The 14,861-nt window shown below is 41.7% G+C and overlaps 1 protein-coding gene and 2 non-coding genes across 3 annotated transcripts in view; 1 reads left to right on the forward strand and 2 right to left on the reverse strand.

Moving 5' to 3' along the window:
- Positions 1–2,202: 2,202 nt before the first annotated feature.
- Positions 2,203–2,274, reverse strand: TRNAH-GUG (transfer RNA histidin (anticodon GUG)). The gene has a single exon. It is a non-coding gene; the product is annotated as a tRNA-His (tRNA).
- Positions 2,275–2,282: 8 nt separating this feature from the next.
- On the reverse strand, positions 2,283–2,355 carry TRNAR-ACG (transfer RNA arginine (anticodon ACG)). The gene has a single exon. It is a non-coding gene; the product is annotated as a tRNA-Arg (tRNA).
- An 8,885-nt stretch (positions 2,356–11,240) lies between these two features.
- The window catches only part of ANGPTL6 (angiopoietin like 6), a 57,800-nt gene continuing 54,179 nt past the window's right edge, over positions 11,241–14,861 (forward strand). Inside the window, exon 1 of the mRNA XM_077470178.1 lies at positions 11,241–11,323. The gene's annotated coding sequence lies outside the window, so the exon portion shown is untranslated. The remainder of the gene's footprint in view (positions 11,324–14,861) is intronic.

Raw genomic sequence — 14,861 nt, forward strand, 5'->3', positions numbered from 1 at the left:
AGAAGAATGCTTATGATAGAAAGCACTCGTATATCAAAGCAAATTTCCCCATAGGAAGTAATGGAATCTCAGACAATCTGTTCCTCTGTTCCACAGCCACTACTGGTCTATGCAGTACTGTATGTGGCCAGAGGTGCGGGGGGCGCTGGAGACACTGGGAGACAGTCTGAGACACTCGGGAACAGAGTCTTCAAGTGTCTCAGAGTGTCTACGAGTGTCTCCGAGCATCACCAGCACACCCGTACCTTTGACCAAATACAGTACTGCACACCCCTGCAGCTTGAATCCTGCTCTCCTAAAAAGACAACGCTCGCAAATCAAGTCAGGATTTTTTTTTTTTAAATAGCTCGTATTGCAAAATGCTTGTAACCTGCGTTGCTCTCAATCCACTGTACTTTAACAGTAACACATAAGGCACAGCACAGATCATAACCTTAAAGTGATTGTAAACCCATACAAATAACCAGTGAAGTGACTGGCCTCAGGTGATAAACAGGGATCAAATCCTCCTACAACAGTTGTACCTGTTTATCCATAGCAGTATTTCCCCTACATCCATTCAGAGTGCAGAATTTATACAGGATCTCTCAGCTATGAAAAGCAGGGGGTGGAGAGCTGAAGTTATATCAGTAAGGAGAGCCCTAAGAGCTGATTGGAGAGAAGAGACACACCCCCCTTTCACACAGCACACAGGAACAGAGGTGAGGCTGTCAATCTGCTGGAGTTCCCACCCCTGTCACCTTTTTTCTCTTGGTGTCACGAAAATTTGTCAGAAGTGACACATGCAGATAGCAGAGGAATAGGACAATCAGACAGAAATGGCCTCATGTACACTGCTACTGGTAAATGGACATTTAGTTGGGCGTTTTTTTCAGCTGCCCCTGAACTCTCCTCTATGCTATCTTATCAGTAAATGTACACAGAGTCGTTTATAGTCGTTTCTAGGCAGGTGAGTTTAGAAGCATTTTTTGGAACACAAAAAATGCATTCAGGACTGACGTCCAGAGGCATTTGAAACACCAAATGCCCGTAACAGCTTGTAAACGCTGCTAAACGTGGTAACTCTCGTTTAGCAGCTTTCCTTTTAGACGTTTTTCATTTTAACAACATTTTTAAAAAAAGATTTATTTTTTTTCAAAAACGCTCCTAAACGCAAAGGTGGCTAAACGTGGCATATAGACGCAGCTGAATGGATGTTTTTAAATGTCGGATTCTAGCTGTCAAGTTAAATCATTCAGGAGAGGTTAAACAACGTCCTGTGTACATAAAGCCTTAAGCCTCGTACACACGATTGGATTGTTGGCCAACAGAGTGTTAGACTTTTGTCAGAAGGGCGTGTGCCAGGAACTTGTCTTGCATACTAATGGCACACAATTTTCGGCCAACTAACACGAATGTAGTGACATACTATGTGGAATTCTCAGCTCTTTAGCGCTACCCTTTGAGCACCTTCTGCTAATGTCTTGTTTGGTGACCACTGAATCCGAGCATGCATGTTTGTACATTGGACTTTTGTGTGACGGATTTGTGTACAGACGATACGAAAATCTGAAAACAGAGCTTTGTCTGCCGAAAATTTACTAGCCTGCCATCCAATATTTGTTGGCTGATAGTTGGTCAGATTTTAGGCAAACAGTCTGTCATCACACAATTCCCTGCCAACAATCGGATCGTGTGTACAAGGCTTTAGAGAGACTCCTTCCTTGTGTATCTCCAAATATCACCCAAATCATCCTCTCCGCTCTTATCAAGACCTCCTACTCTCAAGCTCTCTCGTCTCCCCCTCCCATGCTCGTCTCCAGGATTTCTCAAGAGCTTCCCCCATCTTCTGGAACTCGCTACCTCCACCTGTCCGACTATCCCCCTACTCTTACTACCTTCAGGCGATCCCTGAAAACGAATCTCTTCACAAAAGCCGATCACGTCTCCAACTAATCTTCTACCACTTCCATCAGCTCATTCCCCACAGTTACAACCTTTTGTACCACCTGCCCCACCCTATTAGATTGTAGGGCCCTCCTAATCCTTTTGTAGTTTATTGTATTATAACAGTATTGTCTCCTTTTTGTATTGTAAATCACTGCCTAAACTGTTGGCGCTATATAAATCCTGTAAAATAATAATAACATCTTAAGGAGTCGGAAATGGCATGGGCGTGACAGAGGTGGCTGTGGACATTACACTTCATCCAGCGCATAAAGATGCCGTGACCCGGATTCGAACCGGGGTTGCTGCGGCCACAACGCAGAGTACTAACCACTATACGATCACGGCATTGTCAACGAGCCAGGTAGGAGTCGAACCTACAATCTTCTGATCCGTAGTCAGACGCGTTATCCATTGCGCCACTGGCCCTGCACCTGCCCCTGACTCTTTGCTAAGCCTTCACAAAGGGCATTCTAGCTGCAGAAGCCAATCGACACCATCTCAGCCATTCCAGAGATAAACGGCTAACTTTCTGCTGAATTTCTAATGGAAAGGAAAGTGCTCAGGCCTTCTCAGTTGCTGTCACATCACTGCTTATGGCTGCTCGATTGTTGTGAAAATGGCAAAGGCTAATAATGTTACAATCTCATTCTATGTGGCCCACAGGTGGTGTTGAAGGAAACCCCACCGCCTTATAGGACGGTTGTTTCACTTCCACATAGATGGCTGCCTACTTTCGTGCCTCTCGAAAAGCAGTGGTCCTCGCTGTCCAAAATGTACATCCCACTGGCCTTCAAAGAAAGTCTTTTCACTCTCTGCTGTTACCTTCAAAGGCCACTGTTGTAGAGTTCTCATGGCCCCAAGTTTGTGTTCCAGCGGGTGTAGCATGACATGGCAGGATACACCTTGGCCTGGAGTCGGAACTGGCATGGCCGTGACAGATGTGGCTGTGGACATTACACTTCATCCAGTGCATAAAGATGCCGTGACCCGGATTCGGCCACAACGCAGAGTACTAACCACTATACCACTTGGAAGCAAATTGTAGCTGATCAGGAATAATATTTATCTTTGATCCTAAACTCATAAACTCATATTTCATTTGAACTACTGTTTTCTGTGTGTCTTATCTGTCTAATATTTTCACAAATGGCCTTTATTTTAGAAACTTGCTACAATAGTGCAAACGTTCCTTATTTGCTATATGAGGTTACAAGATCTTCTTCAGCTATGATGGTGTGTTGTAGGGCTGCTACATACACACACAATGTTTTGGTTATTAATGGATCTAATGCGTGAATTTCAAAAACATTATGCATTTTCAACTCCTTTCATTTTTTGGAGGCATAAAATTTGCCGGAGTTGGCCACATTTAAGTGAACATTGTAACTGTAACTACAACAACTTAACAAATACACTGGTAATGAGCACTGAAATAATAAGCCACACATTGTTTAGTAAACAACATTTTACTCAAAGCACATTCACATTCGCGTTTTAAGATTTTAAAACAAACCAACATATTTGTGTATAAACATGTATGTTTTGCATTATTTCTCCTTTTTTGTGGCGAAACAGGCACGTTAGAAAACATTAGATACGCATCCCAAACTCAGGAACTTAAAAAGTTTGAGTTTGGTAAAGTAAAGGCCAAATGAGATATTAGTACCCCAAGACTGTGTGGCTGTTGCCTTCCTCAGATGGGGTGATCTCACCCCTCTAAAAGCTAAAATTTGAAGCTACGGACACATAGAGGCAGAACTATTAAATGTCCCTTATGATCCCCTGCTGAAAATGTGTGTAGTTCCAAACCCACAAAACACACAGTGTGTCAACATGTGCTATCTCCCATCACGGGGTATCAATGGATGTGTTTTGGGGGTGCAACCCCTTCCTATGACCTACTTTAGTTATGAGGAAGGGGTTGCACCCCCGAAACGCATCCATTGATACCCAGTGATGGGAGATAGCACATGTTGACACACTGTGTGGTTTGGGGCTTTTGCAAAATAGATGTATGGAAATACGAACATTTTAGGCATGGGATCATGAGGGAAATAAGGATGTTAAGGCACAATTTGTGGACATCTTCAAATTTGGGCTTTGCAATTCTTCAAAACACAGAAACATTCCAATTCCCATTAGGGCAGTGTTTCACAACTCTCCTTCTTAAGATGCAAACCCAGGTTATGTTTTCTATATTTGTCGAATTTCGCACAGGTGATGTTGTAATTTTCACTGTAAGTAATTTGCACAGTCATTTTTACACTGAGGAAAATTCAGAAAACGGGATCTGGTGGTGTACCTAGAGGAGTGGAGTGGAGAAACACTGAGTTCTGTCCCTAAACTGTCACATTTCAAAGTCATAAAAACATTGTAAATATTTAAATGGAACAAGAAACTTCAGATCAGGCAAGAGGAAATAAAAATTTGGCAAGCATGTCCACAAAATCTCAGATTCTTTGCAGTAAAGCTGTGGCAGCCTCCTTGATTTGCTCCAGATCCTTCAAACAATGCAACATATCTGCACTCATTCTGCCAATAGTGCATTGTGGAAGATTATGACCTAGTAATAAGAGTAAAAAGTATTAAGGGAACGATGGTCAAGTGACTGAGGCGAGTGAGTTTATGGTCAAGTTACTAGTCAAATTCCGTAAATACTCACCTACCCAGTCTATTGTTGCCTGCAACCTGCTTGCCCTTCAGACACCTACACTACTAGGAATGTTAACACTGCAACTACTTTGTAATCTTGGCCCTGGTGCCTGGGTCTCCAAAACTCGAGTACCTAGCAACACTGCCAGCTCCTTCCACCTCTTCCTTCTCCATGCTAATGTTAAGGCACTACATACTTTGCTAATGTGTGGAGTGGGTGTTTTGTTTTGACATCTAAACACTCGACATGTATACACATTTGAAGGCAGATTCCAAGAATACTTACTCAAACAAGAGGCTCCTGAATACTTTCTTCCTCTTCTGGGTCACTTTGGCCCTCAGTGTGACTTGCTGTCATAATCCTGCTTCTCTAGGATGCGCACCATCTCCACCATCTCACCCTTTCTCATGGAGATTGCTTTGTGCCTCCTATGAGCTCCACCACCACGGGGCTGCCTGGAATCCGGTGAATCCACCATGTTGTCCCTCCCGAATGTTCAGCCATGCGTGTAGCATCCAGAAGAGAGATGGTCACGCCCCAGTATCATGACGCACGGACAGCGGAGTTTCACACATTCATAGTGTATATAAAGCCAGAACGCACGGTCGGTGGAATGGCCATAGGAACGATCTTGGTGTGGAGGACGAATGATTGCCCTCACCAACACGCGAAAGGAGCCATAAAAAGAAGGGACAATTGGAATTTGGGGCATAGGTGGGTAGTGGCCTATAGTGCTTAGATTGAGGCCTATATTGTGAGTTCAACCAGACATTACAGTTTGTCTTGTGTTCTGTCTTGCAGGCAGATTATCATTTATAATGACGGATACATTTACAGTGCCTGATTTTTTACCACAATTCATTGACCTGTATCGGGAGCTGCCCTTTCTCTGGAAGGTCAAGAGTCAAGATTACTCCAATAAAATATTGAAGAAGGCAGCGATGAAGAAACTGCTCGAGTTGGTGAAGCCTTTCTACCCCAGTGCAGACATCAGCTATGTCAAGAACAACATTTCCAACCTGAGGAATATTTTTAAAAGGAAGCTCAACAAGGTCCTGGACTCAGAGAGATATAGAGCAGCAGCAGATGACCTATATGTCCCCAGGCTGTGGTATTACCACAGCCTGCGTTTTTTGACCGACCAGACAGAACCCAGGCCATCGCCGTCTATGCTCCTTTGGACATCTGCTGAAGCCACAGCTCCTGCTGCACAGCATGAAGATGTGGAGGAGCCCAGCTTGACCTGGGTATAGCATTGTTGAACATATTTGTATCCAAAAATACAATGATGATAACTAGATGTTATTGTTCAAATATTTCTGCCTTAAAAAAAATGGTTTCCATATCAATAGACAGTAGGGACTAAAAATGATTTGAACAAGAATAAAAAATGATAGGGTCAGAATGATAGTCTTTTCTATTTCTCCTCATTCAATTTGCAACAGTAAGGAAATCAAAATTGTGTGTGATTGATGACCAAACCCTAAAAAAGATTCTAATTATGTGCCATTTTCATACACAGGAAAGTGCAAGTCTAGAGGAGCCAGCAGTCAGCAGCCAGACGGAGTTACAGATCCCTCCCCTATGCCCGTCTGCTAAAAGGGCCAGGAAGAGCAGGAATCTTGAGGAGGCCACAGCTGCCTTCCTCATCCAGGCCACTACTGCGCTCCATACAGACCCAGATAAGGCTGAGGGATTTGCCATGGTGACTGCCAATAAATTAAGGCAGATGGCCGGTGAGCAAAGGAGCAGGTGTGAGGAACTCATCCTGTAGCTCCTCAACAAGGGGGTGAGGGGCCAAAAACCATAGCCAACCCACATACCACAGCCAACCCACATACCACAGCCACCCCACCCACCACAGCAGCATAGCGGTCAGTGGCCACAAGACCCCCAACAAGGCCACTGGTCTAGGGATTTGCACCTCTACCCTCTTTACTATTTTTTTTCTGTTTTGTTGAATAATGATTTTATTTGTTAGATTTTTTATATTTTTGTATGCATGGAATGCAGTTTTTGGTTAAGTTCTTTATATTTGGATGGCAGATAGCATCTCTAATTTAATTTGTTTTCTTTTTTTAATGCACAATAAAAAAAATTGTGAAGAATAATAGTTGGCTATGTATTTTACTTCTAATGACAGTTTAGGAGTAGGCACTTACATTTTCAAAAATACAATGTCAAATTGACAAGGGACACCAACATAGTTGTATCTTTGATCTTAAAAACTATTGGGATAATGGTGTTGTGGTAACTTGCCCAAAAAATAAAACAACAAGCATAATAACATTATTCTTGATATCACTAGAAAAAAAAAGCCTTTTCAAATACGTTTGCTATAACTCTATCAGTATCACTAGCAAAGCAGCTTTTATTATTATCCCATTAAAGAAGAAGAGAATGCGTGCTGCATTTCGAAATTTCATAATTTGACGCATCACGAATGTTAATTCTCCATTATGAATACTAGTTTACATCCCCCCCCTCCCGCCACCTTCGTCAGCTGGCTGGCTGGATAGCCAGGCAAAGCCAGGATTGGTTTTGATTGGCTGTTCGTAATAGTAACCCAGAAGCGATGACATGACATCACTTCTGGTGTACTCAGAAACCATCTGCGCCATTTTTTGAAAATCAAAAGTATTCAGAAACATTAATCTGGTCCCACACAAAGGCAAACAACGATCATCCCACACATGTAAGGTATGACCGCGAACATCAGATCATAGACAGTAATTCTGGACCCCCTTTGTAAATATAAATTGGTAACTAAATTTGACGTAGTTTGTTGTCGTTGCACGGGCGTGTACAATTTTTAAGCTTGACATGTTTGGTATCTATTTACTCATAGCAACTTCATATTTTATATTGTACAAAAAATGTGCACTTGAAAAACCTCTGTGAAAATACTGTGTGACATAAAAATTTGCAAAACCCACCAATTTATTCTCTAGAGCCCATGCTTTAAAAAATATATAATATTTAGGGGTTCTAAGTTATCTTCTAGCAAAAAATACTGAATGTTACATATGAACAAAAAGTTGGAAGTAGTTAAGAGCCTTTGTTTGCTTAATCATTCCTGGGGTCAAATCAACATTCATTTTCATCCGCAGCGATGAATACATTTGAAGGAGCAGGATGGAAAATGTGTTTTAAATTTCTAACAGTGTATTTGGTTTTCATTCGGTAAAGTTAATTTGTTCGAAAAATCAAATGTTAAAAGCAAAGTATATTTTGAACTACATTTTAACGACATTCGTCAAGTCATCGACTGCACTGACAATTTTCTTACAAATTTTAATTTGAAAATCTACTAGTGTATAGGCAGCTTTAGGGGGAGTTCCAACTCCTGTCGAGATTTTTCTTTTTTGTTATGCCATCTGTGTCCCATTGGGGAGAGTCCAATTCACTTCCTGCCCCTTTGACAAAACAGGAAGTGAGAGAAAATCCCTGCACAGCAGAGGTGGCAAATTCAATTTCATTGCCTGCCACATCAGCATTATGGCTGTCCTCAAAGGGCCAGTTGTATGTGTGAGATTATATAAATTTATGCAGGGCTTTTTTTAAAAATAAATTCTTTATTTTTTCATCTTTTCTTTCCATAGATTTCACATTACATTTCGTTATACATCTACAACTTCTTTAACAGCTATAACAATCTTATAATATTTCAATCCATACCTCAATTCCACGTCATCCTCCCCCATCCCTCACCCTTCCCTCCCAGAAAAATAAATAAATAAATATACAAACTAAAAAAAAAAAAAAAAAAAAAAAATTTTCACTATAATCCCCCCCCCTCACTCCCCCCCCCCACCACAACCCGCCTGCTCTATCATATTTCAAATGTTTTACATCATACTTTCTCTATAATTTAAATATGGAGCCCAAATCTTCTGATATTTCTCATCTTGATCTCTCATTGTCATTGTTAAATTTTCCATTTGTTGGATTTCTGCAATTCTCTGAAACCACTGTGCTCTAGCTGGAGGGATGCAGGGTTTTTTTGCTTAGAGAATAGGTGCAGGAACTCAACCAAGCCCCCCCCCCCCCCCCCCACTGAACCGCATCGAACAATGGGTGTGGCCTAATTGCACAGTGGATGGATTCTAAAGGGCCAATAAATACCAGGAGTGCGTTATGTGCATAGTTCAGAGGTGCACTACATACGGAGTGCAGAGATCAGAGGTGCATTACGTACAGAGTTCAGAGGTGCATTACGTACAGAGTTCAGAGGTGCACTATGTACAGAGTGCAGAGTTCAGAGGTGCACTAAATACAGAGATCAGAGGTGCACTATGTACAGAGTGCCGAGTTCAGAGGTGCACTATTTACAGAGTGCCGAGTTCAGAGGTGCACTATGTACAAAGTGCAGAGATCAGAAGTGCACTACGTTAAGAGTTCAGAGATCAGAGAGGTGCACTGCGTACAGCGTGCAGAGATCATAGATGCACTACATACAGAGAGCAAAGTTCAGAGGTGAACTACGTACAGAGTTCAGAGGTGCACTACATACAGGGTGCAGAGTTCAGAGGTGTACTAAGTACAGATTTCAGATGTGCACTATGTACAGGGTGCAGGGTTCAGAGGTGTGCTACGTACAGAGTGCAGAGTTCAGAGGTGCACTACATACAGAGTGCAGAGTTCAGGGGTAAACTACGTACAGAGTTCAGAGGTGCACTACATACAGAGTGCAGATTTCAGAGGTGTGCGTACAGGGTGCAGAGTTCAGAGGTGCACCACGTACAGGGTGCAGAGTTCAGAGATGCACTACGTACAGGGTGCAGAGTTCAGAGATGCACTATGTACAGGGTACAGGGTTCAGAGGTGCAGAGTTTAAAAAAAAAAATCAGCACAATGAACATTGTTTATGATCAATGCCATGGGTCCCTCCTCCTTTATTAGAAGTCCTCCTCCTCTGATTATCCCTTACCCCTGCTGCTGTGATCTTACAGTGCAATGGGAGTTAATGGCGTTGACAGAGCTGTAACAGGCACTCATCAAGGGTGCCCAACTCTACCCATCATTTCTGCCCAGCTTCTCCATTCATAAAAGCCAATACTGCTTCTATGAATGAAACAGGCTCTATGAATGGAGAGGGTGGACCGATCAATCACCCTCCCGTCCTCCATTCATAGATCGTCTTTCATTCATGGAAGGTATAGTACGGCATCTATAAATGGAGGAACTGGACAGAAAGAGCAGGCATAGTCAGGACACAGCAGCATAAGGGACACATCACATTGATGGTAACTAATATCCTTGTTCTGATTTATTTATTTATATTATTGGTTGTCCAATTGTGGGGTCCTCTCAGGATTCAGAAGATTATCTAAAGTTAAGGGTTGAACATCAGGGGCGATCAAAGGATTAAATGTGTCCCTAGGGGGTGCTTTCTAACAGTGGTGAGGGGGGAGGGGGTGCTATTCATTCACAGCGGGAGCATTTTTCCCGGACCCGGGAGAGCGAAATAACGCACTTGTATGTGATTTTGCGCAGGAGAGCCGCCGCCTTGCAGTATATGTACGCGGGGTGGTCAGCAAGTGGTTAAACAGAAAAAAAATGCTGAATAGGCTAAAGTGATATTAAAGTATTTTTTTTAAGTAACAAACATGTTATACAGAGCAGTGGTTTTGCACAGAGCATTCCCTCCTCTTCTCCTGCCGGCACTCCTCGCTCCCGAGTTACTGCACTGCATGTCCATCCAGACACAGAGTCTCGGCTCGTCTCCACCCCCTCTCCCTTCTCATTGGCTCACTGTCTGTGATTGACTCAGCCAATGAGGAGGGGGGTCCCCAGAGACCATAGAATGCATGAAGGTAAAAAACCTTGAGCCTTTAGAACCAAATTTTAAGTTTTGCTTGAAGATCGGCTTTAATGCAACCAAAGCCACTTACCTTTCCCACATTCCCCCACCTCTCTGTTCCTCCATAGTTCTAATTCTATGCAAGTTCCACATCAGAGCTTACCCCCTCCCTCATGCCATTGTGTTTTTTCCTTCCTGCAAAGCACATTGCTTAGTAAAAGCAGCACACACAACACAGTAACACATGTTGGCCACACACTTAACCCCTTGATCACCCTAGATGTTAACCCCTTCCCTGCCAGTGTCATTAATACAGTGACAGTGCATATTTTTAGCACTGATTCGTTTCACTGGTCCCTAAAAAAGTGTTAAAAGTGACAGTTAGGTATCCCATTTGTCTGCTGCAATATCGCAGTCCCGCTATAAGTCGCTGATCACCACCATTTATTCTAGCAAATGTAAAAAATAATGCGTTTATTTCAAAATTGTCACTCTTTCTTTTGTTTATAGCGCAAAAAATAAAAACCGCAGGGGTGATCAAATACCACCAAAAGAAAGCTCTATTTGTGGGAAAAAAAAGATGTCAATTTTGTTTGGGAGCCACGTCGCACGACCGCGTAATTGTCAGTTAAAGCGACGCAGTGCCGAATCGCAAAAAGTGCTCTGGTCAGGAAGGGGGTAAAATCTTCCGGGGCTGAAGCGGTTAATTTATATAAAAAATGCAGGTCCTTCATCTTTCCCAATACATTTAAGGAAAATAAGTTTTTTGTGTGTGTGCAGAGAGAGGGCTGGCTCAGGGATTATCTATAATAGCTTCCCATTCCCATCCTTCAATCCTAAATAAACAAGGAGACGGCGTCTACAACTCCCACTTTAGGATCATATCCCCGTACGCTGAGCATCAGGCAAGACACAGCGACCGACCGAACGTTCCGCTGGTAAGGGCTTTACTTCTTCATTCTGTTTTTTATTTTATTTTGGCCACCTTTCTGCACACAGAATCTTTTGCTGGAAGGATTTTATGGAACTTTCCATTGATTTTCTTTCTTTTTCTCACACTTTTTCTGCTTTCTTCAAGGTATTGAACCATAAGAGAGAGAGCTGGAGCTCAGCACTGAGCCACTGACTAGTCTTTAGTGTCAGATTGAAGTGTGTTATGTATAAACTAAACTGTTATTTCATTTTAAGTAGCCTATCGTAGGATTAGAACCCCTGTCAAGTTTTTTTTTTTATTATTATTGCTGTCTGTGTCCTTACTGGGGGGCCGCTATCACACAGATAGAAAGAGATTGGAAAATATAAATGTTATAAAAAAAAAGATTGCTATAAAATGTTAAGCTGGTCATACACTAGTAAATTTTGGAACAAATGTTTGCACACATGAAAATTCTCAGTACATTTGATGCCTTAATAATATTTTTTAACCGAGCCTCTTTTTGAGATTTGTTAAAGTTAAAAACAGTTTTTTTTTGCTAGAAAATTACTTAGAACCCCCAAACATTATAAAAAAAAATTCTAACACCCTAGAGAATAAAATGGTGGTCATTGCAATACTTTGTCACACCGTACTTATGCAGCGGTCTTACAAGCGCACTTTTTTTGGAAAAAAATGTTTTTAATTAAAAAATAAGACAACAGTAAAAGTTAGCCCAATTTTTTTTTTATGGTGAAAGATAATGTTACGTCGAGTAAATTGATACCCAACATGTCATGCTTCAAAATTGCGCCCGCTCCTGGAATGATGACAAACTTTTACCCTTTAAAAACTCACCGTATTTGCACAGCGGTCTAACAAGCGCACTTTTTTTGGAAAAAATACACTTTTTTGAATTAAAAAATAAGACAACAGTAAAAGTTAGCCCAATTATTTTTTTTATTGTGAAAGATAATATTACACCGAGTAAATTGATACCCAACATGTCACCCTTCAAAATTGCGCCTGCTGGTGGAATGACGACAAACTTTTACCCTTAAAAAACTCACCGTATTTGTGCAGCGGTCTTACAAGCGCACTTTTTTTGGAAAAAATACACTTTTTTGAATTAAAAAATAAGACAAGAGTAAAGTTACCCAATTTTTTTTTTTATTGTGAAAGATAATATTACACCGAGTAAATTGATACCCAACATGTCATGCTTCAAAATTGCGCCTGCTGGTGAAATGACGAAAACTTTTACCCTTAAAAAATTCCATAGGCGATGTTTGAAAAATTCTACAGGTTGCATGTTTTAATTTACAGAGGAGGTCAGCAGGATGGGCACGTTTAAAACATTTTTTTTTATAATTTATTTTACCTTTTATTTTTTATTTTTACACTGTTCTTTAAATAAAAAAAAAAAAAAGTGTCACTTTTATTCCTATTACAAGGAATGTAAACATCCCTTGTAATAGAAAAAAAGCATGACAGGGCCTCTTAACTATGAGATCTGGGGTCAAAAAGACCTCAGATCTCATATTTACACTAAAATGCAATAATAAATAAATAATTAAATGTGTCATTTGGGGGGAAAAAAATGTCCCTTTAAGAGATATGGGCGGAAGTGATGTTTTAACGTCGCTTTCGCCCAGCAATGGTATGGAGATGGGTGGGGGGCCATCTTCCCTTCACTTGTCTACATACCCAGCGTGGATGAACATCCGATCGCCTCCTCCACTGTCGATGGCTCCGGTAAGCAGTGGAGGGCACCGGAGCACGGCGGGAGCCCCTCTCCCACCACCGAAAATAGCGATCTTACAGCGAATCTGCCACAGAGACCACTCTTATTGGGAACCGGACAAAAAAGAGGATACTGGGGTTATGGCAGCTGGCTTCTGCCATAATAATGATATTCCTCTTCAAACTTAGGGCGTATATCGGCGTGCGGCGGTCCGGAAGTGGTTAAAAGTACATTCCTGACCAAAAAGCATACACAGAAAATCGAAAAAAGTTTTCCATCCCGCTCCTTCAAATTTTCATTTCACTACAGTTAAAAAGTTTTTGCTGCTGTCTGTTAACCCTCTGAGGACAAATGTCACACAGATAGCAAGAGATCAGAAAGTTCAATTGTTGGCCATACGTAGAATGTTCAAACGAACATTGGTACAGAAATTCTCAGTAAACTGGAGGAGTTAAAATACTAAATGAATTTATTTTAAATTATATTAAATTAAAGGGGTTGTAGAGCCTTCTGTATGCAGCAGCACCCCTTAACACTTACCCGAGGTCTCTCTCTGTCCAGCGATGTCCACGAGTGTCTCACCTGTCCAGATTCTCCTTCCTAATTGGCTGAGACACATTAGAGGTGTCATTGGCTCCCACCGCTGTCAATCACTCAGGAGAGAGAAGGGGCGGGGCCAGGTCGGGAATTCTTGTCTGAATGGACACACGGAGCTGTGACTCGGCTCGGGTGTCCCCATAGCAAGCAGCTTGCTGTGGGGGGCACTGAGCAGGAGGGAGGGGCCAGGATCACAGAAGTGGGACCCGAGAAGAGGAGGATCTGGGCTGCTCTGGGCAAATCCACTGCAACAGAGCAGGTAAGTATAATATGTTTGTTATTTTTATAGGGGGAAAAAAATGAGCCTTTACAATCACTTTCAATTAAAAGTAAATACATTGGCTATGCATAGAAGGTTTATACATTTGTACAAACATTCTCAGTAAATTTGATGACTTGATCTATAACATTCAGCATTAACATAACTTTGTACTTTATATAGTAACATACTTAACATAATAATAATGTTCTTTAAATAACATAACAATTGCTTTTACCATTTGATTTTGAAATCAATGGCCTTTAACTACCAAAAGCAATAAGCAACATATTACCAAATATATTGGGACACCTGCCTTAATACGCACATGAACTTTAATGGCATCCCAGTCTTAGTCCGTAGGGTTCAATATTGAGTTGGCCCACCCTTTGCAGCTATAACGGCTTCAACTCTTCTGGGAAGGCTCTCCGCAAGGTTTAGGAGTGTGTCTATGGGAACGTTTGACCAATCTTCCAAAAGCACATTTGTGAGGTCGTTCACTGATGATGGATGATGATGATGTTGCAGTCTCCACTCTAATTCATCCCAAAGGTTTTCTATCAGGTTGAGGTCAGGACTCTGTGCAGGACAGTCAAGTTCCTTTACCCCAAACTCGCTCATCCATGTCTTTATGGACCTTGATTTGTGGATCTGTGCACAGTCATGTTGGAACAGGAAGGAGCCATCCCCAAACTGTTTCCACGAAGTTAGGAGCATGAAATTGTCCAAAATGTCTTGGTATGCTGACACCTTTGGAATAAATTAGAACAGAGACTGCGAGCCAGGCGTTCTCGTCCAACATCAGTGCCTGACCTCACAAATACGCTTTCGGAAGAATAGTCAAACATTCCCCTAGACACACTTTCCCAGAAGAGTTGAAGCTGTTATAGCTGCAAAGGGTGGGCCAACTCAATACAGGCATACCCCACTTTTAAGTACACAATGGGGGTTTATTTACTAAAG

Source organism: Lithobates pipiens, unplaced genomic scaffold (assembly GCF_037356315.1).
Source record: "Lithobates pipiens isolate NorthernLeopardFrog02 unplaced genomic scaffold, aLitPip1_a1.2 Scaffold_8, whole genome shotgun sequence".
NCBI classification, from domain to species: domain Eukaryota; kingdom Metazoa; phylum Chordata; class Amphibia; order Anura; family Ranidae; genus Lithobates; species Lithobates pipiens.